Source organism: Cricetulus griseus, chromosome 2 (genome assembly GCF_003668045.3).
Source record: "Cricetulus griseus strain 17A/GY chromosome 2, alternate assembly CriGri-PICRH-1.0, whole genome shotgun sequence".
Taxonomy (NCBI): Eukaryota; Metazoa; Chordata; class Mammalia; order Rodentia; family Cricetidae; genus Cricetulus; species Cricetulus griseus.
In genome coordinates this window covers 130,021,190-130,041,865 of record NC_048595.1, presented here as the reverse complement: position 1 = coordinate 130,041,865, position 20,676 = coordinate 130,021,190, and the positions used below count along the sequence as shown (strand labels likewise).

The 20,676-nt window shown below is 40.8% G+C and overlaps 1 long non-coding RNA gene across 1 annotated transcript in view; it reads right to left on the bottom strand.

Annotated features, from left to right (window-relative positions):
• Positions 1 to 16,203, bottom strand: part of LOC103161025 — an 80,433-nt gene extending 64,230 nt beyond the window's left edge. The window contains exon 1 of the long non-coding RNA XR_003482937.2: positions 14,786 to 16,203. This is a non-coding gene — a long non-coding RNA (uncharacterized LOC103161025). The remainder of the gene's footprint in view (positions 1 to 14,785) is intronic.
• Positions 16,204 to 20,676: the final 4,473 nt, after the last annotated feature.

Here is a 20,676-nt window from a genome sequence, read left to right as displayed (position 1 = left end):
AACAGTAAAAAACAAAAAGGACTACAGAAATAATTCAATTATGTTTTCTGCGGGAAAATGTTGACGCTGTGCACTTCCTGAATAATCTGTTTTCCTGCATCTATGATACTGAAAAGTTCAACAGTCACCCAGAGCCTGGGCAGCCAACAGTGTGTAGGATGCTATGAGCAGTAACTGCAGCAAACAAAGGGATAAGAATTCCGTGAGGTTCAAGGGAAGAAGTTCCTTAGAGAATGATTCTCCTCGGGTTGTGATTTAACTACATTTAGAGACAAAGTATAAAGCTCTTGCTAGAGTCAGATGTTCTACATCAGACTATACACACAAGTACAAGTCACAGCATGCAAGAGAAAGACAATAAATCAAAACCAAACTGGTACACTAGACTTTAAAAGCCAGTTTGATTACTCTGCACATTTGCTGATTCCCATGTATGAGATCACCTGCTGTGTTGTATGAATGAAAGTGTTACATCCCATTCCCTGATTTGCCTCGCACACATATGACAGTCAGCACAGAGGTATTTATTGCCTCCCACAGACAAGTAATTGTAATTTTAGAAACTATATTAACTAGAAAAGATCCAAGGAGAGAATAATTACTAAGCTCTTAAAAAAAAAAAAAAGCACAGAATTCACCCTCAAAACAACACTAAGCTAAAATAAAGGAAACTTGGTCTGAAGCACAGTCAGAAATTAAAGTGTTCATGACACCTTATCTTGCACATGCCTTATCTCATTCACTCCTCCTCCAACTCATAAAGAATGAAAGCCAGTTTCAGCAAGGACCGGCTACGTGGGTACAGAAGCAGAGACAGCCAAAACCAAGCACAGGTCTGAGGAGAGGGTTTTATATATACGATAAAGATTGAGCACACAGTGAGATGTTCAGAGCTTTTGCCCACCTACTTACAAACCATAGATGGGGTCTTATACAGTCCCATTATGATACTCAGATCTTAATACATGATATTGCCCCCAGAGTGCCACAGAGAAAAGCCTGGCAAAGGAGTACTACTGTTTCCTTGAAACATGCAGGCTCACCAGGAGTTCTGAATAACCCAGGCCTTATTTTTGGAATTGTGGTCCTCTTTAAAATGTGTCACATAGAATCTGGAAAACCTTTCCTCTTGTCTTTGTTATGAAAACTGGCCTTTCCCTTTAATTACAGTGACACCAGGAGATTCACAGGCAAATAGATGGAACTAGAAAAAAAAAAATCATCCTGAGTGAGGCAACCCAGACCCACAAAGACAAACATGGTATGCTCTTACTCATAAGTAGAAATTAACTGTACAGTGAAGGATAACTATGCAACAATCCACAGACCCAGAGAGGCTAAATAACAAGGAGGGCCACATGGATCTCCCTAAGAAGGGAAAATTGAAGAGATCTAATGGGTGGACTAGGGGCATGGGTGGGCATGGGAACTTGAGGGATGGGGTTTAGGGTGGGTGGAGGGGGGAGTACTGAGAAAGATGACTGGAAAGAGGGGCTTTATAGAGTCAGGTAGAACCCTGATGCAAGGGAAACTTCCAAGAGTCTACAAGGCTGAGCCAAGCTAAGACTCCTGTCAATAGTGGATGCATAGCCTGAACTGGCCATTCTCTGTAATCTGCTTGGTGTGTACCCCAAATGTCATCAGAGAGCCTTCATTTAGTAACTGATTGAGGCAGATGTAAAGACCCATGGCCAAATATTGTGCTGAGCTCAGGGAGTCCTGCTGAAGAGAGGGAGGAGGGGAATGCAGGAGCCAGGGGGTCAGGAACATTGCAGGAAAACACACAGAAACCACTAGCCTGGCTCATGGAAACTCACAGAGTTTGAACCAACAACAAGAAAGCCTGCATGGGACTGTCCTAGGTTTCTGAATGCATGTAACAGTTATGCAGCTTGGTCTATTTGTGGGATTCTCAGCAATGGGAACAGGACTGTCCCTGGTACTTTGGCTGGTTCTTGGGAACCTAGTCCTCATGCTGGATAGCCTTGCCCAACCTGAACACAGTGGGAGGTGCTTGGTCTTATGGCAGCTTAATATGCCATGCTTGGCTGATGCCCATGGGAGGACTGTCTCTTTCTGAGGCGTGGATTGAGAGGTAGAAGACAGAAGGGAGAGGGAGTGGGAGGAGAGGGGGAGGGGAGGCTGTGGTTGGGATGTAAAATAAATAAATTGATTAATAAAAAAATTCTTCCATAATATGAAGCTGTAGGGCCTTTTCATAATTAGTTACTGATGTGGGAGAACCCAGCCCACGGTGGTAATGTTATATCTGGGCTGGTGATCCTGGGTTCTATAAGAAAGCAGGCTTAGTGGCTCAGGTAAGCCAGGAGCTGTTTCTGGCTCCTGTTCATCGAGGCTGCTCAGAGTGATCTGACACAAGCAACCTGCATACAGGACAGAGTTCGGCAGTGGTATCCGACACACCGAGTCCTGATCACATCTCTGCCTCAAACTGCCGGCCTGGCAGGACCCTGCATACCCGAACAATGAGGACACCTGGGTAACAGTGACACCTCCATCCATGAGAAGAGGACCGACATCACAATATTGGATCTGTTTGCATCTAGCAGAAGAGAACGTTGGTCCCACACCCGCAAGAAGAACAAGAAACTCTTGCTACACCCACCAGAAGAAAGGATGAGAAGAGGACAAGGTAAAAGCACATCCAACAACAGAAAACCCAATATGACACCACCGGAAACTAGGAACCATACACCATCAGATCTTACTGACCTGAACATCACGATGCAGATGAACCAGAAGAGAATGACCTTAAAAGCATCTTAATGAAAATGATAGAGGACCTCAAAGAAGACATGAGAAAATCCCTTAAAGAAATGGAAGAAAAAACTAACCAAAAAATACAAAATATCAACAAATCTCTCAAGGAAACACTTCAAGACCTAAAAACTGAAATAGACACAATAAAGAAAGCACAATCGGAGGGAATGTTGGAAATAGAAAAGCTGGGTAAACAATCAGGAACTACAGATGTAAGCATAACCAACAGAATACAAGAAATGGAAGAGAAAATCTCGGGAGTTGAAGACACACTAGAGGAAATAGATTCATCAACCAAAGAAAATCTTAAGTCCAACAAATCCCTAACACAAAATATCCAGGAAATATGGGATACCATGAAAAGACCAAACCTAAGAATAATAGGTATAGAAGAAGGTGAAGAAATCCAACTCAAAGGCACAGAAAACATATTCAACAAAATCATAGAAGAAAACTTTCCCAACCTAAAGAAAGACATGCCAATGAAAATACAAGAAGCCAACAGAACACCAAATAGACTGAACCGAAAAAAAGGTCACCTCGCACATAATAATCAAAACACCAAACATACACAACAAAGAGAAAATATTAAGAGCTACAAAGGAAAAAGTTCAAGTAACCTATAAAGGCAAACCTATCAGAATCACACCTGACTTTTCATGGATACTCTGAAAGCCAGAAGGTCCTGGATAGACATTCTACCTACACTAAGAGACCATGGATGCCAGCCCAGACTACTTTACCCAGCAAAGCTTTCAATCATTATAGATGGAGAAAACAAGATGTTCCATGACAAAACCAGATTCAAACGATACATATCCATCAATCCAGCCCTACAGAAAGTACTGTAAGGAAAACTGCAACCCAGGGAACTAACTACAACCAGAAAAACATAGGCAATAGATAATCCCAATTTTCCAACAGTCAAAGGAAAAAAGGGATAGAATCCCACACATAATCTCTCCAACATCACCAAATCAAAAACAAACAAGAATGAACAATAATCAATGGTCATTAATTTCCATCAACATTAATGGTCTTAACTCCCCTATAAAAAGACACAGATTGGCAGAATGGATAAGAAGACAGACTCCTTCCTTCTGCTGCATACAAGAAACTCACCTTGGGCTGGAGAGATGGCTCAGAGGTTAACAGCACTGACTGCTCTTCCAGAGGTCCTGAGTTCAATTCCCAGCAACCACATGGTGGCTCACAACCATCCACTGTGAGATCTGGTGCTCTCTCCTGGTGTGCAGATTTACATGGAAACAGAATGTTGTATACATAATCAAATAAATAAAAAAAATTAAAAAACAAACTATTAAAAAGAAAGAAAGAAAGAAACTCACCTCAACCTCAAAGACAGATGGTACCTAACAATTAAAGGTTGGGGAAAGATCTTCCAATCAAATGGACCCAAGAAACAAGTGGGGGTAGCAATCCTAATATCCAACAAATTGGATTTTAAACTAAAATCAGTCAAAAGAGATGAAGAAGGTCATTTCCTACTCATCACAGGAGAAATCCATCAGGATGAAGTCTCAATTCTGAACATTTATGCCCCAAATACAAAGGCATCCACGTTTGTAAAAGAAACATTACTAAAACTCAAATCACACATAAAACCGCACACACTTATAGTGGGAGATTTCAACACCCCACTCTCACCACTGGACAGGAACACCAGACAGAAACTTAACAAAGAAACAAAAGAACTAATAGAAGTTATGGCATAATTGGACTTAACAGATATCTATAGAACATTCCACCCAAATACAAAACAATTTACCTTCTTCTCAGTGCCAGATGGAACCTTCTCTAAAATCGACCACATACTTGGCAACATAGCAAACCTCAACAAGTACAAAAAAATTGAAATAACCCCTTGTGTCTTATCAGACCACCATGCTTTAAAGTTAGAATTCAACAACAACATGAACTACAGAAAACCTACAAACTCATGGAAATTAAGTAACACCCAATTTCACAATTCATGGGTCCAGGAAGAAATAAAAAAAGAAATTAAAGATTTCCAAGAATTCAATGAGAATGCAGACACAACATACCCAAACCAATAGGACACTTTGAAAGCAGTGATAAGAGGAAAGTCCATAGCTCTAAGTGTCCCCATGAAGAAACAGGAGAATAATCACACTAGAGAATTAACAGCACAACTGAAAGCTTTAGAAAACAAAGAAGCCAATACACCCTGGAGGAGCAGATGCCAGGAAATAATCAAATTGAGGGCTGAAATCAATAAAATGGAAACTAGGAGAACAATACAAAGAATCAATATAAAAAAAAGTTGGTTCTTTGAGAAAATCAACAAGATAGACAAACTTTTATCCAAATTTACCAAACAACAAAGAGTGAACATGCAAATTAATAAAACCAGGAATTAAAAGGGGGACATAACAACAGACTCAGAGGAAATCCAAAGAATCATCAGGTCATACTTTTAAAACCTATATTCCTCAAAATTTGAAAATCTAAAGGAAATGGACAATTTTCTGGACAGACCTTCACTTACCAAAATTAAATCAAGAACATATAAGCAACTTAAATAGACCTATAACCTCTAATGAAATTGAAGCAGTCATTAGAAGTCTCCCAACCACAAAAAGTCCAGGGCCAGATGGCTTCAGTGCAGAATTCTACCAGAAATTCAAAGTACAGCTAATACCAATTCTCCTCAAAGTATTCCACACAATAGAAGCAGAAGGGTCATTACCAAACTCTTTTTTATGAGGCTTCAATAACCTTGATACCCAAGCCACACAGAGACACAAATATAAAAGAGAACTACAGACCAATATCCCTCATGAACACTGATGCAAAAATTCTCAATAAAATATTAGCAAATCGAATCCAAGAACACATCAGAGAAATCATCCATCCCGATCAAGTAGGCTTCATCCCTGGAATGCAAGGATGGTTCAATATACAAAAATCCATCAATGTAATCCACCATATAAACAGACTGAGGAAAAAAATCACATGATCATCTCACTAGATGCCGAAAAAGTCTTTGACAAAATCCAACACCTCTTCTTGATAAAGGTCCTGGAGAAATCAGGGATAATAGGAACATACCTCAACATAATAAAAGCAATATACAGCAAGCAAACAACCAACATCAAATTAAATGGTGAGTAACTCAATGCAATTCCTCTAAAATCAGGAACAAGACAAGGCTGTCCACTCTCTCCATACCTCTTCAATATTTTCCTTGAAGTTCTAGCTAGAGCAATAAGACAACAAAAGGAGATCAAGGGAATACAAATCAGAAAGGAAGAAGTCAAACTCTCACTATTTGCAGATGATATGATAGTCTACATAAGTGACCCGAAAAACTCAACAAGGGAACTCCTACAGCTGATAAACACCTTCAGCAAAGTAGTAGGATGCAAGATTATCTCAAAAATATCTGTAGGCCTACTATATACGGATGACACATTGGTGGAGAAAGAAATAAGAGAAGCATCACCCTTTACAATTCCCACAAACAACATGAAATACCTTGGGGTAACACTAACCAAAAAAGTGAAAGACCTGAACTGTAAGAATTTTGAGTCTCTAAAGAAAGAAATTAAAGAAGACACCCGAAAATGGAAAGATCTCCCATGCTCTTGGATAGGCAGGATCAACATAGTAAAAATGGCAATCTTGCCAAAAGCAATCTACAGATTCAATGCAATCCCCATCAAAATCCCAACACAATTCTTCAACTGACCTTGAAAGAACAATTCTCAACTTTATATGGAGAAACAAAAGACCCAGGATAGCCAAAACAACCCTGTACAATAGAGGAACTTCTGGAGGCATCACCATCCCTAACTTTAAGCTCTATTACAGAGCTATAGTCCTGAAAACAGCTTGGTATTGGCACAAAAATAGACAGGTAGACCAATGGAATAGAGTTGAAAACCCTGATATTAACCCACACACCTACGAACACCTGATTTTTGACAAAAAAAAAATCCAAATATATACGCTGGAACAAAGAGAACATCTTCAACAAATGGTGCTGGCATAACTGGATGCAAACATGAGAAGACTACAGATAGACCCAAGCCTTTCGCCCTGCACAAAACTTAAGTCAAAATGGATCAAAGACCTCAACATAAACCCAGCCACACTGAACCTACTAGAAGATAAAGTGGGACATACCCTTGAATTAATCGGTACAGGAGACTACTTCCTGAAAGTAACACCGGTAGCACAGACACTGAGATCAACAATTAATAAATGGGATCTCCTGAAACTGAGAATCTTCTGTAAGGCTAAGGACATAGTCAGCAAGACAAAATGACAGCCAGCCCACAGGCTGGGAAAAGATCTTCACCAACCCCACATCTGACAGAGGGCTGATCTCTAAAATATACAAAAAACTCAAGAAGCTATTCTCGAAAACACCAAACAATCCAATTAAAAAATGGGGTACAGAACTAAATAGACAATTCTCAATAGAGGAATCTAAAATGGCTGAAAGACACATGAGAAAGTGTTCAACATCCTTAGCCATCAGGGAAATGCGAATCAAAACAACTCTGAGATACCATCTTACTCCTGTCAGAATGGCTAAAGTCAAAAATACCAATGACAGTTTATTCGGGAGAGGATGCGGAGAAAGAGGAACACTCCTCCACTGCTGGTGGGAGTGCCAACTTGTACAGCCACTATGGAAATCAGTATGGCAACTCCTCAAGAAAATGGGAATGAGTCTACCACAAGATCCAGCAATTCCACTCCTAGGCATATACCCAAATGAAGCACATTCATATAACAAGGACATCTGTTCAACCATGTTCATAGCAGCATTATTTGTAATAGCTAGAAACTAGAAGCAGCCTAGATGCCCCCCAACCGAAGAATAGATAGAGAAAATGTGGTACATTTACACAATGGAATACTACTCAGCAGAAAAAAAAAATGGAATCTTGAAATTTGCAGGAAAATGGATGGAATTCAAAGAAACCATTCTGAGCAAGGTAACCCAATCACAAAAAGAATAATATGAGGCTGGGCGTTGGTGGCGCACTCCTTTAATCCCAGCACTCGGGAGGCAGAGGCAGGCGGATCTCTGTGAGTTCGAGACCAGCTTGGTCTACAAGAGCTAGGTCCAGGAGTCTCCAAAGCCACAGAGAAACCCTGCCTCAAAAAAAAAAAAAAGACAAACATGATATGTACTCACTCATATGTGGACCTGCTTCATGATACATAGTAGTGACCGTGCTTTATCAGAGCTGTTTTTAATGATGTTGCCCAGAATGGTTTCCTTCCAGATGATGATTGAGAAGCTAATTTAAAAAAAAAAAAATGGTGCCGGGTACCACAAGAGTAACAGAACTGTGCTGTTTTCTGGGATTTTGTTTTTTACCTTTTTTTTTTAATGGAGTGTGCTGGATGTCTGTACAATTTTGTTTAAATGACTGCAGAACCTGGAAAAGCTGTTGCTGCTATTGATGCATAACATACTGATATTATTGATATATATATATATATATATATATATATACTTATATATATATATATATATTGAATTTTTGAAGCTTTAGCTGTGCTGTCAACTTTGGAAAAAAGTATCCCAATTTACCTTGTTGAGTTGGCATTGTACAGAAATTAACAGCCATATTGGTCTAGAAATGTTGAACTTATTTTTTTCCATGTGTACAGGGGTAATGCACTGTATTAAGTATGTAAGGTCTTATCTACGTGGGTTTGATTACAAAAACTAATAAAGTATTCTCTAAAAAAAAAAGAAAGAAAGGAAGAAAGAAAGAAAGAAAGCAGGCTTAGCAAGTCATGTTGAACAAGCCAGGAAGCAGCACCCCTCCATGACCTCTGTATCAGCTTCTGTCTCAGGTTCCAGCCCTGTTTGAGATTCTGTCCTGAATCCCTTCAATAATGGACTATGATATGGAAGTGTAAGCCAAGTAAACCCTTTTCCTCCCTGACTATAATCAGTGCTTAAGTATAATTTTGAAGTGTAAGCCAAATAAACTCTTTCCTCCCCAACTTGCTTGTTGATCATGGTTTCATCATAGTAATAAAAACCTTTACTAAGAGAGCCAATGTCAGCTGTCCTAGGCCAGCCTAAGCTACATGGCATGACAGTCTCAAAAATAAGCAATACACAAAGGATTGTATTTAAAATATTGCATTTGGTAGAGCATGAAACACATTTTCTATATAAGCAATTCATGTTTCAATTTTATCATTTCTTTCATGTATCTCATAGTAACTTTTATGACTTTTTTACTCAGATGACTGACTGATATTTGATTAAATATGGCAACAATACATTTAAGTTTAATTGAAGCAAGATATTTTCCAACCAAAGTTTTCAGTTGTATAGTATTTATTTTTAATGTTAATATGATTTAAATTTCCCAAATTAGTATGAAGAAATGCCACATTTGAATGCACTAAAGTTTTGAGAATTATATAGATCTTGACTACGAAGATTTTTTTTCAGTCCTAGAGATCAGATCTTAGATATCACATATGGTAGGTAAGACTTCTACCACTAAGCTACATCCCCAGCTCAAAGAAATTTTTTATCTTTCTGAGTGTGTGTGTGTGTGTGTGTGTGTGTGTGTGTGTGTGTGTGTGTGTGTGTACAAGTGCACAACACATATGGAGATGAGAGGATCACCTTGAGTGTTGTCTACCCTGATAAGATAGGGACTTTTGTTGTTCACTGGTACATATGCCAGGCTAGCCAGCCTACAAGCTGGTGGGGGATGTCCTTTTGTGTATATGTTTGTGTTATTGGATGATAAATAAAGTACTGTTTGGCCAATGAGGTAGCAAGTAAGGTGGGACTAGGAGTCAAGGAGGATTCTGGGAAATGTAGTAAAGATGTGGTGATCCAGGCAGGAAGTGACATAGCAGGAAGACTCATATAAACAAGGGCAAGAAGGAAATCGTCCCTTTTCTCTTGCTCTTCCTCCTGGTCTCTTCTCTGGAGTCGCCACGTGATCTGCTGGCAAGAGAGGGTGCCAGCAGGAGGCGTCCTTGATAAGATAAGTCTTATAAAATATATAGATTTATGATAATTAAGACTGAGCTAGTAGATAAGATATCCTAGTTATTGGCCAAGCAGTATTTGTACCTAATATAAGTCTCTGTGTGTTACTTGGGTCCTTAACATGGTGGTGGGCAGAACTCGGGAGGCCTGGCGGAAAGCACCCATGTGGCAGGGCTCGAGTGGCTTTGGAGTAAAGACTTATTATCTTTCTGAGTGTGTGTGTGTGTGTGTGTGTGTGTGTGTGTGTACAAGTGCACAGCACATATGGAGATGAGAGGATCACCTTGAGTGTTGTCTACCCTGATAAGACAGGGACTTTTGTTGTTCACTGGTACATATGCCAGGCTAGCCAGCCTTCAAGCTTCTGGAATTTTTCCTGTCTCCATGGCTGATTGTCTCATAGGTGTAGGGGGAAATGCTGGCATGCCTGCTTGGGGGGCGGCACGGGTGATGCCGACCACGCACACTTGGGCATAGTCAGAGTGACATAGCAAGGCCTTAAATATGAGGGTCATACACATGTGGCTCTCTCGGTTCTCTCACCCACCTGGTTGTACAGGACTGGCTCTGTCTTGTGAGTGCTTTCCTAATAAACCATCTGCTTTTCAAACTAGCTCTGACTCCATTGTGATCCACATTAATTGTGTTTCCTTTTATGTGGTGTCAGAAGTGTGATTATGAACTTCACATAAAAACTTCACAAAAGCTTAAAAAGGGATTTTAGAAGCAAAGGAACACGACTTCTTGATAGCAGCATTTTCTCGGGTGGGCTCTGTTTTGCTAGAGACAAACAGAGACATGATTGTCTCCTTTAAGAGAGGCTTCCTGACTCAGCATTAGTGGAAAAAACTACAGAGCTCTTTTTAGGAAGCCTGGCTAGCTCAGTTGGTAGAGCATGAAACTCTCAATCTCAGGGCCGTGGGTTCATCCCAAAGTCAGCAGGAAGTACCATGGGAAAGAATACGTCATCCATTTTCCCTGGTTGAGATGCTAAGTCAAAAGAAACTCCCTTACATGGGGGACAATATGACAATACATGCAAATGTCACTCCCTCAGAAAAATCTGTCAGCTAATGGCAGGCCTGTTAACATCCCCTTTGAGCCCCTAACAGGCAGGACTCAGGATTGAGTCCTCTCATGGGTACTTTGAGAATGAAGGGGGGAATGAAGGGACCAACTGCTGTTTTGGCAGCCATGACAGGCTAACACATGCTTGCTTGACCTTGGCCTTGGACCTGCCTGCCTGGTGGCAAGGAACTAATCAGAAGTTAGCTAGCAGGGCTCTGGGTAAGCTTTAAATGGACAATTGCACACCAGTGACATACAGAGCATAGAAACCACCCTGGGAGGGCCTATGGGCCATAACAACCAGTTGACCAATCAACACAAGGCAGGGCATCCAAGTCTGGAAGCACACCAATCCTGAGACTGTACACACCCCTAGATATTCCCATTCACTACCCTATAAGATCTCTGTCTTGACCGGGCGTTGGTGGCACACACCTTTAATCCCAGCACTCGGGAGGCAGAGGCAGGCGGATCTCTGAGTTCGAGGCCAGCCTGGTCTCCAAAGCGAGTGCCTGGATAGGCTCCAAAGCTACACAGAGAAAGCCTGTTTCGAAAAAAAAAAAAAAAAAAAAGATCTCATGGTTTTTCTGGGTCTTTCCTCAGCCATCTGCTATGATGGATGGATGAAAGCCTTGAGCTAATGGGGTTAGCTCGTTGAACAACTGTAATAAAAGACTCAGAATATAAACAGGGACAAGCAGGAAATCTCTCTCTTCCTCCTCCTCTCTGTGGAGCCTCCATGTGATCCCAGGAAAACAGGACACATTCCACTGGCCTCCTCCATAAGATAAGTCTTATAAAATATAAAGATTAGTAGTTATGGTTGATAATTAAGACTGAGTTAGCAGATAAGAAATCCTAGTCATTGGCCAGCAGCATTGTACCTAATATTAACCTCTGTGTGTTATTTTGGGCAGCCACATGGCAGCAGGGCTCTGGCGGCCGGAAGAAAGGAATTACAGATGTGCAGTACATCCAGTCTTCTGTGTGTTCTGTAGATCTGATCTGAGATCCTCAAACATGCACAATGTAGGAAGCATTTTACCTACCTACTGGGCCATCTCCCCAGCTCAAAGGTTTTTAAACAGGAACCTGGTACCTGAGAAACTAAAACTTGAAATATGTATGCCAAATAATCCTGTATGTTTTTAATCCAGGAATTGTTCCTGGATTTAATTCCACCAAGTTTTAAGTTACTCCTGACAATAAGCTGCTAAAAAGACACATGAACACTTCAGGGTTGCTAGACTTCACATCCTTAACAGGGATAGCCTTGCTCACAGCTAGGGAAACCCATCAAGTAACAGTGTACTAAGCAGTACCAAATCATTCACAAAACTAACCATACAGAATATAAATCTATGATTCCCTGAGTTCAGATCTGGACTCTCTTACTCAACAGTTGGGGGACTATACACAAAAACCAGTTCAGTACCTCGGTTCTGCATCTGTAAACTGAGAATGGCAATAGCCCTTGCTAGAAAGTGTTGTTTTACATAAATTATTATGTGGAGCACTATTAGAACTATCTAATACATATCTTACCATCTAGTGGCATATACATGTTAGCTATTATTTTTATTACTTTTAAGAAATGTAGTACCTTGGGTTCATGTCCCCATCATCCACAATGTGAAGGATGATATTATGTCTAGACATAATCATTGTTCACAGGTCTGTTCTTTGAAGTAGCACCAAAACCATGGGCAAACCCTTAGAAAAGTCCAAAGAGCCAGCACTACCTGAGATACAATAAAGGCTGGTGGCTGTCTAATAATTCCATCAACATTCTCTAGCCAAAGACTGTAAGAGGCCCATCTACAGTGATACAAAACTGGATTTATCAATTTATTGCAAGCAGGAAAAACAAGCACCATGGGAACCCAAAGGGAACCTCAATAAGACAGTGTTAGGAAAAATTTACTATAGGAGTTGAGACTAGGGAACGTACAAAGAAATGGGGATCCTCCTCAGATTGGATGCTGTCTAAAAGCACAGATAATTCTGACTGAGCAGCTTAACTTTTTCATCCAGTCCCTGAAAGACAAAAGTTGAAGTAATGCTATCACTAAAAAGAGGGAACAGTCACTCATTAGCCAGAAATGAGGATTGTTCGATCATTTTCTTGGTTGACAAAGTCCTTGATTTTACCAGTGAAAGACCCCCGAAGAGGTACTTTCGTAGAAGGAGACCCGTACCCAGGAACCAGCGAGACCACGAACTTGGATGCAAACTGCAAGAGGCTTTATTGGAGACACGGGTACCCGGGGCGACTTAGCTTCTGTAAGGCCAAGCGCCCCGAGCCAAGGGAAAGGGGTCCTTATATAGGGAAAAAGGCGCAAGCTAGAAGCAGGGATTCTATTGGATAATTCTAATGAGGCATTGTACAGAGCTATTCCCATTGGTCAATGTAAATGAGGCGCTATACAGGGTTATTCAAATGAGGTGCAGTACAGAGTTATTCAAATGAGGTGAAACACAGAGTCTTTCAAATGAGGCGAAATACAGAATCATTTCTATTGGATGGTTCAAATGAGACACAGAGCCATTCCAGATCAGCATATTCTCAAGGTCTGGTGTCTGGTACAACAGACTCAATTCCCCCCCCCTCCGCTTCCAGATGGCTGACCTTGGGGGCGGAGACCTTGGGACGGAGTGTTTCTCATCGGGCGGGGGCTCAGGGGCAGGGCTCCAGGCCGGCTCACTTGGTGTTCGTTCTCGGGCCGGGCATGCGGCGGGTGGCGGGGGAAGTGGAGGCCGCCGGGGGTGGGGATCGGGGAAGCCGCCGACAGGAGGAGGAGGAGACAAACTTGAGAAAGAAAGGGCTAAGGGGCAGGGGTCTTTCACCAGTTCTGACACTCCTAAGAAGAATCTATTTTTGTGTAGCTCCCCTACAGTTCTAAGTTGTTTTGTCTGAGGTTACTGTCCTATGAAAGTATTTACCTGAAGAAGGAAGCTCTTGCCCTTTCCAAAGCCAAAGAGAAGTCCTTGAAAGTCAAGAAGGCAGTGCTGAAAGGTGTCAACAGCCACAGAAAGAAGATTCACACTAATAGATTTTCTGCCCCTCCCCATCCCCCACACCAAAAGTTTCTCCACCCATGCAGTAAGCCAGATCAAGCTGAATTGGAAACTGTTATAACAGGTACATTGAAAGCAACTCCCAGGCAGGTTCTCCAGTCTCAGAGAATGGGGCTAGAGGAGTCATGCCCCCAAATGGAAACAAGGAGATTTTGTCGGATGTAGATGACGGGTGATGATGTGTCCTCCACAAGTTGGATTTGCCCACCCAAATAAGAAGAAAGAAAAAACTCAGCACTGAGACAGGGACTTGAGCAGCTGGCAACTTCAGCTGCAGAACTGGGCTTTTTGGCACCTTTCCTTTGTTCCGAGACACTCTGAGCAGGTGAGAAAGTGGGGAGAATGGAGAGGGAGAAGGGAGAGAGACAGAAATGGAGCTTTCCAGACCATGCAGGAGCAAGATGGAGACTCCAACCAAACAGGTACACCACCCACCTTCCTGTGGCCCAAGACCCTGCAGTGCCCCAGGCAACCCAAATACCCTTGAAAGAAAGCGCCTAGGAGATAAGCTTGACCACTATGCCATCATTAAGTTCCCTCTCTTGACTGAGTCAAAAGAAGACAGAAGAAAACATACTTGTGCTCATTGTGTATCTCAAGGCCAGCAAGCAGCATATGGAACAGGCTGTAAACAGGCATATGACACTGCTGTGGACAAAGTCAACACCCTCATAAGGCCTGATAGAGGGAAGGAGGCTTGTGTTTGGCTGGCTCCTGATTATGATGCTCTGGATGTTGCCATTGGGATCATCTAAACTGAGTCCAGCTGGCTAATTCTAAAGCAACACCTTTTCCACAAAAAAAAAAAAAAAAGGAAGTGCTTACCTTCTCACAAGAGAACTCCACACATTCAAGGTGAATACTTGGAAAGCTCCCTGCTAGAAGAGGTTTTTCTGCTTCTCAAACTAGGTAAGAATGGTGTTAATCAAATGGCAGGGCTGGTGAGAAAACAGTAACTATCATTGTTATGACATATACCATTGGGTTTAGTTTACAGTCCTTTTATAATTGTGTAACTTGAACCTCAGAACAATTCCAGTAGGTAGGGCAGAGGGCCTTCACTTACTCAAATCCAGAGACTCCACACATATTTCATGCAAATGATATGTTCTTGGGGTAAATAATGCCCTCTGGAGTCATGATCCAAGACTTCCCTAAGAGGATACACATTATTTTCCAGCTACCCTTCAAGTTCTCCCTAGAAATCTACCCGTCTAACTGCTGGTGATTGATCTCTCATTAGTCATAGTTTCCAACTCTACAAAGCTGTGCTAGCCAGCCCTGTTAAAACTTAAACTCCAGAGGCTGCAACAATGAAGATGCTTTTGCCTTTTCTCCACAGCCATGTCTCTACCCCAGACAGAATCTTTAAAGGGTACTGAGCTCACATCCTCTTTCACATAGCAGCTTCCTAAAATAAAAATAACTATGCTGCCTTAACAATTAATACAGCTCAGCATGTTTTGCTTACAACTTTGGAATGAATGGAAAGGAACATGATTTTTTGAGCTCTGAAAAAAAAATTAAAGAACAAAATATTCTGCTAAATTCGGGCACTGAAATTCCAAGATTTAGACTAACCAACTAGATATTGGTCCTTGCACATCCTGGGAAACCTGCCAAATAAAATCCCAAAGGAAAATGGAAATTCCCAGGAAATTTTTGCAATAATAAATCGTTGTCCAGCACCATCCTTTTTGTAGCTGGGAATTTCCCTTATCACTCTATTTCTCTCCTTAGACATTGTACGAAAGTGAAACTGAAAACAGAACACACCACTGGTTCTTATCAGAGGAAAGCAGTTCCCAGAAAGAAGACAAATAGATGTGTTTCAGGTTACTGACCAGCAACTCACAAACTGTCACTTCCGGAAAATCACATCATCCCGAGAATGCCACTCTCACTACATTTCCCAACAGTGTCTTCCTGACATTGATAGAAAAAGCCTAAACTTCCAGCAGAACACTTAGCACCTGTGAGCACATGGTCTGGCATCCTGTCTTTCCCAGGGCACTCAAAGCATTCCAAATGAAGAGACATTTGTTTTCTTGTCTTTGTACTTTCAGCACTTAGGATGATGGTGTATAAAATGTCTGTTACATGTGTTGCCTGGGTGTGGATATGCTGGAGATCTTAATTATCAGGAAGTTCCAATTTTCATTTGCATACCACTTAATGTCTTACGTATTTGGCACATATTAAAATTCATATTAACATGAAAAAAGAAAATGTTTCTTGTTTATTATGGAGAACTAAATGTAATAATGAAATAGCAGGCACTCCTTACTATTTATTTCCCCTTTCTTTTAATCATGAATCAAATAAGGGGATTTTAAAGCAAATTATTTCCTCCATATTCTTCACCATAATAAATCAAACATAATTTAAGGACTAAAATATAGTTCCATTTAGAAGGATTTTTTTAACTATCATGAAGAAATTACTAAAGACAGTTAATTCAACTAATTTTATTTTAAATCCAGGACAACCAGCTTTGAGGGTATATGGAGATCAATACAGGAGAGGTTCCTTGGTACTCTGACCATATAATCATTTTAGAAATGACACTGTGGGGCTAGAGTGATGGCTCAGCAGTTAAGAGCAGTATCTGCTCTTCCAGAGATAGATTCCCTGAGATAGATTCCCTACACCCACATAGCAGCTCACAGCCATCTGTAACTTCAGAAAGTATTCCCTTTTCTAGACTCTGTACAAGGCATGGTATACACAAAATTAAATTAAGAATTTTAGCCAATTTAGACACTCACTTTCAATTCCAGCACTCATGAGGTGAGGCAAGCAGATATCTTTGAGTTCAAGGCCAGCTTGGTCTATATGGTGAGTTCCAGGAGATCCAGGGTTATGTAGAGAGGCCCTATCTGAAAAGAAAAGACAAAAAAAATAAAAAAATAATACTGAGGAAACCTAAAAAGTTCCTTGTTGGATATGTTATTGAACAACTATAGCATACTCATACCAGGCAATACTATTCAGCAATTTATAAAACGCTATTATTGATAAACAACTCTCACATGAATCTCAAGAGTATGATGGTGAATAAACTAAGCCAGTATCAAACTTAACAATTCCAGTAACATATTTATTATGGTTTGTATGTGAAATGTCCTTCCAAAAGCCCTATACATTGAAGTCTTAGTCCCCAGCTGGTAGCACTGGGGTGATTAGATCATGAGGCTTGCTCCAATTATTGGTAATATATTGATTAGTGCAAACTGAATGGGTTGGTAGAAATCAGGGGCCTACTTGAAGAAAGCAGGCCACTGCAGGTATTGGTAGCATGCTTTCTGAAAGACAAAGCTTGTCCCAGCCTTCCTTATTTCTCTGTGCTTCCTAACAAACAGGCTTGCTCTACACAGGATCCCTGCCATGATGTACTGTCTCTATGGGGCCCAAAACTATGAGACAAGATAAACTCTTCTGCCTTCAAGGAGATTTTCTCAAGTAATTTGTCACAATGATGAAAAAATAATTTTGAAACAACATTATAGCGAAGGAAAACAGATTCAAGGTTACAGAAATGTTCCTTCTGTCAGCAGTGAGAGACAATCTCTTCAAGTCATCTCTCCTAGCTTGTGGCAACTTCAATCATTCCTTGACTTACTGTGGTTGTCATTTTCCCTGTGTTTTCACACTGTCTTCCCTCTATGGATGCCTATCTTGCTATCCAAATAGCTTTTCCTTTTTAAAAAAATATGGGGTAGGGTCTTGCTATGTTACTACAGACTGGCTTCAAACCCATGAGCCTACTGCCTCAGCCTCTCAAGCAATGGGATTACAGGTATGTACCACCACACCTGGTCCATTTTTTCCTTTTTGTTTGGACAGTCATCTTTGATAAGGTCTAGACTAATGAGCTTAAACTGATCAACTACACCTAAGACACTTTCCTGTTGCTGTATAAAATACCCTGGCAAAAGCAACTTACAGAAAGAAGAGCTTACTTTAGGCTCAGAGTTGGAAGGTGTAGTTGACTCTGGAGGCAGAGGCAGGTGGATCTCTGTGATTTTAGACCAGCCAGGCCTACAGAGCTAGTTCCAGGACAGCCTCCAAAGTCAAAGCCACAGAGAAACCCTGCCTCGAAAAACCAGAAAAAAAAATTAGCTTATCTTAAAATAACACTTCATTTAATCATAGAATTGAATATAGAATATTTATAAAGAATGGCTAAGTAAGAAGCACCATTTATTAACTGTAGATACTGGATAACTTTCTAAGTCCTTGTGTATGACTCCACATCACTAACAATCATGGTTTTAGATTTGGGGCAGGAGCATTCCAAATGCACCCCAAATGTTCAAGTACCTGTGCAGAACCAATTTTTCTAGCACTTGTGTTTGTATACCTTTCTAGACGCTTGGACTGTGAGATGCCTGAAATTCTTGGAATTCTGTCTCTTCTTATTCTGTTCTGTAACAGTCTTTCTGTGATCTCCCCACTCAGCCTCCCACATGGGGATTTTTAAGTGAAGGATTATGGGAGTCAGATAAGGGCCTGGTAGGCAGACAGGGAATCACACCATAAATAAACAAGATGGCAAACTTCTGGCTTTCCCCAAAAGTAGGCCTTTCTGACTGACTTACCTGGACATGTTCTAGGCAGGCCCTGGGTATGTCTAAGCTTGTTCAGTAATATTCTATGGACCTACTCTCCTGTTTTCAAGCTCATCAATCCAAAAAGGGGGAGCAGAAACCATCCTATGCTACCAACACACCTAAAAATCCCAGTCCTCCAGGGCAAAGCAGATCCCGGTTTCTATCTCCTCCCTACCTATGATCAGTCTGTTCTTTTGTGTTTGGTGTGTGTGTGTGTGTGTGTGTGTGTGTGTGTGCGCGCGCGCGCGCGCACGTGTGTTTGATGTATGGTTGTATGGTGTATGTGTGGTGTTTGGTGTGTATGTGGTGTGTGGTATGTGTGTGGTATGTCTGTGTGGTGTTTGTGTGGGGTGTGTGTGTAGTGTGTGTGGTGTGTGTGTGGTGTCTGTGTATTGTGTGTCTGTGTGGTGTGTGATATGTGTGTGGTGTGTAGTGTGTGGGGTGTGTGTGATGTGTGTGTGTGTGTGAAAGGGTTTTCTGGTTTTTAAAAAATATTTATTTATTTTTTATTTATTTATTTAATGTCACTAGGGTTTTTTTTTGTTTTTTTGTTTTTGCCTGTATATACTCCATGTCAAGGTGTCAGATCTCCTGGAACTGGAATTATAGACAGTTGTCAGCTGCCATGTGGGTCCTGGTAATTGAACTTGGGTCCTCTAGAAGAGCACCCAGTGCTTTTAACCTCTGAGCCATCTCTTCAGCCCCTCCCCAAAAAATGTCTTCTTTTGCAAAATGTGTCTTATTTCTAAATGAGACGTTAATGACTTAATACATACTATTTTCTAAGCTAAGATGCTATACTATTTCCTAAACTAATGCCAAACAAGCACAAATAAACTTTATTCACAATAAAATTTTGGCATAATTTTATAGAATTTTGAATAAATGAGTTCAACATATAGATATGATGTTTATTTTTGAGGCTAATTTGTCCATTTCATCTAAGTTTTTGTTTCTTGTTTAGCAGATCTTACTAACATATTAAGCTTTCTATATTTAATTAATTGATGAAAATTTAATTTATGTATTTGTGCCGAAAATATTTTCCATATGTATATCATGTAGTCCTAGTTGAGAATCTATAATTATATATAGTTCAATGTCATATGTAAGTACATATTTTTAAATTTTTATTTTGTGTATCTATTTATTTAGGTTGTTTTGTTTGTTTGCTGAGACAGGGTTTCTCTGTGCAGTCTTGTCTGTCCTGGAACTCACTCTGAAGACCAGGGTGGCTTCTAGCTCAGAGATATCTCTGCCTGCCAGAGTGCTAGGTTAAAAGTGTACACTACTACCACCTAGCTCAAAGTTTTATTTTTATTTATGTGTATGCAAACTGCAAAAGCCAGAAGAGGGGTCAGAGACCCTGGAGCTGGAGGTACAGGCAGCTGTGAGTCACCAGATGTAAGGCCAATAGCAAAACTCCATCCTCTGCAAGAACTGCCAAGCCTTTTAATGGCTGGGCCGTGTCTCCAGCCCAAGAACACATACTTCTAAACTGTAGACTTGTAAAACTATGAAGAACTAAAGTTTAGGAAAGAATGTGTGGATGATATATATATTTTACACTATTCATAAAAGGGACACAATTACAGAGTTTAGTATCCAGGTAGGGATAGGATTACAGAACTAAATGGCACACAAATATGAGGTACTAAATTTGTGCCAAACATCCCACTGAACAGTCATCTAAGTAGAAAGGTGTTTTAAGTAAAAAGATGGAATAGTGATTGGGTTTTGGTAGTCTTTTTTGTTTGTGTGGGGTTTTGTTGTTATTTTGGAGTGTTTTGTTTTGTTTTTGTTTTAGATAGCAGCCTTCCCAAACACAAGAAATGGTGGTTTTTCAATTTGTCCGTAGGCTTTGGAGAATAAAAACAGCAAGTTTCCTGGTAGAGGAGCATGTCACAGGGGCTAAACACCTCAATTTGTCACACTGTGACAGTGCTTACCTCTCCACCTCACTCCTGAAGTGGTAGTCACCGAGTGCCAGCAGATGGTTATCGCTCAGGAAGTGGGACGATATAGATGTCACCGAGCTCCCCAGCAGGAGTCACCCCCACCCCATCACTTCTGGGGTTTGGAGACTAAGGCAGACACCAGGCC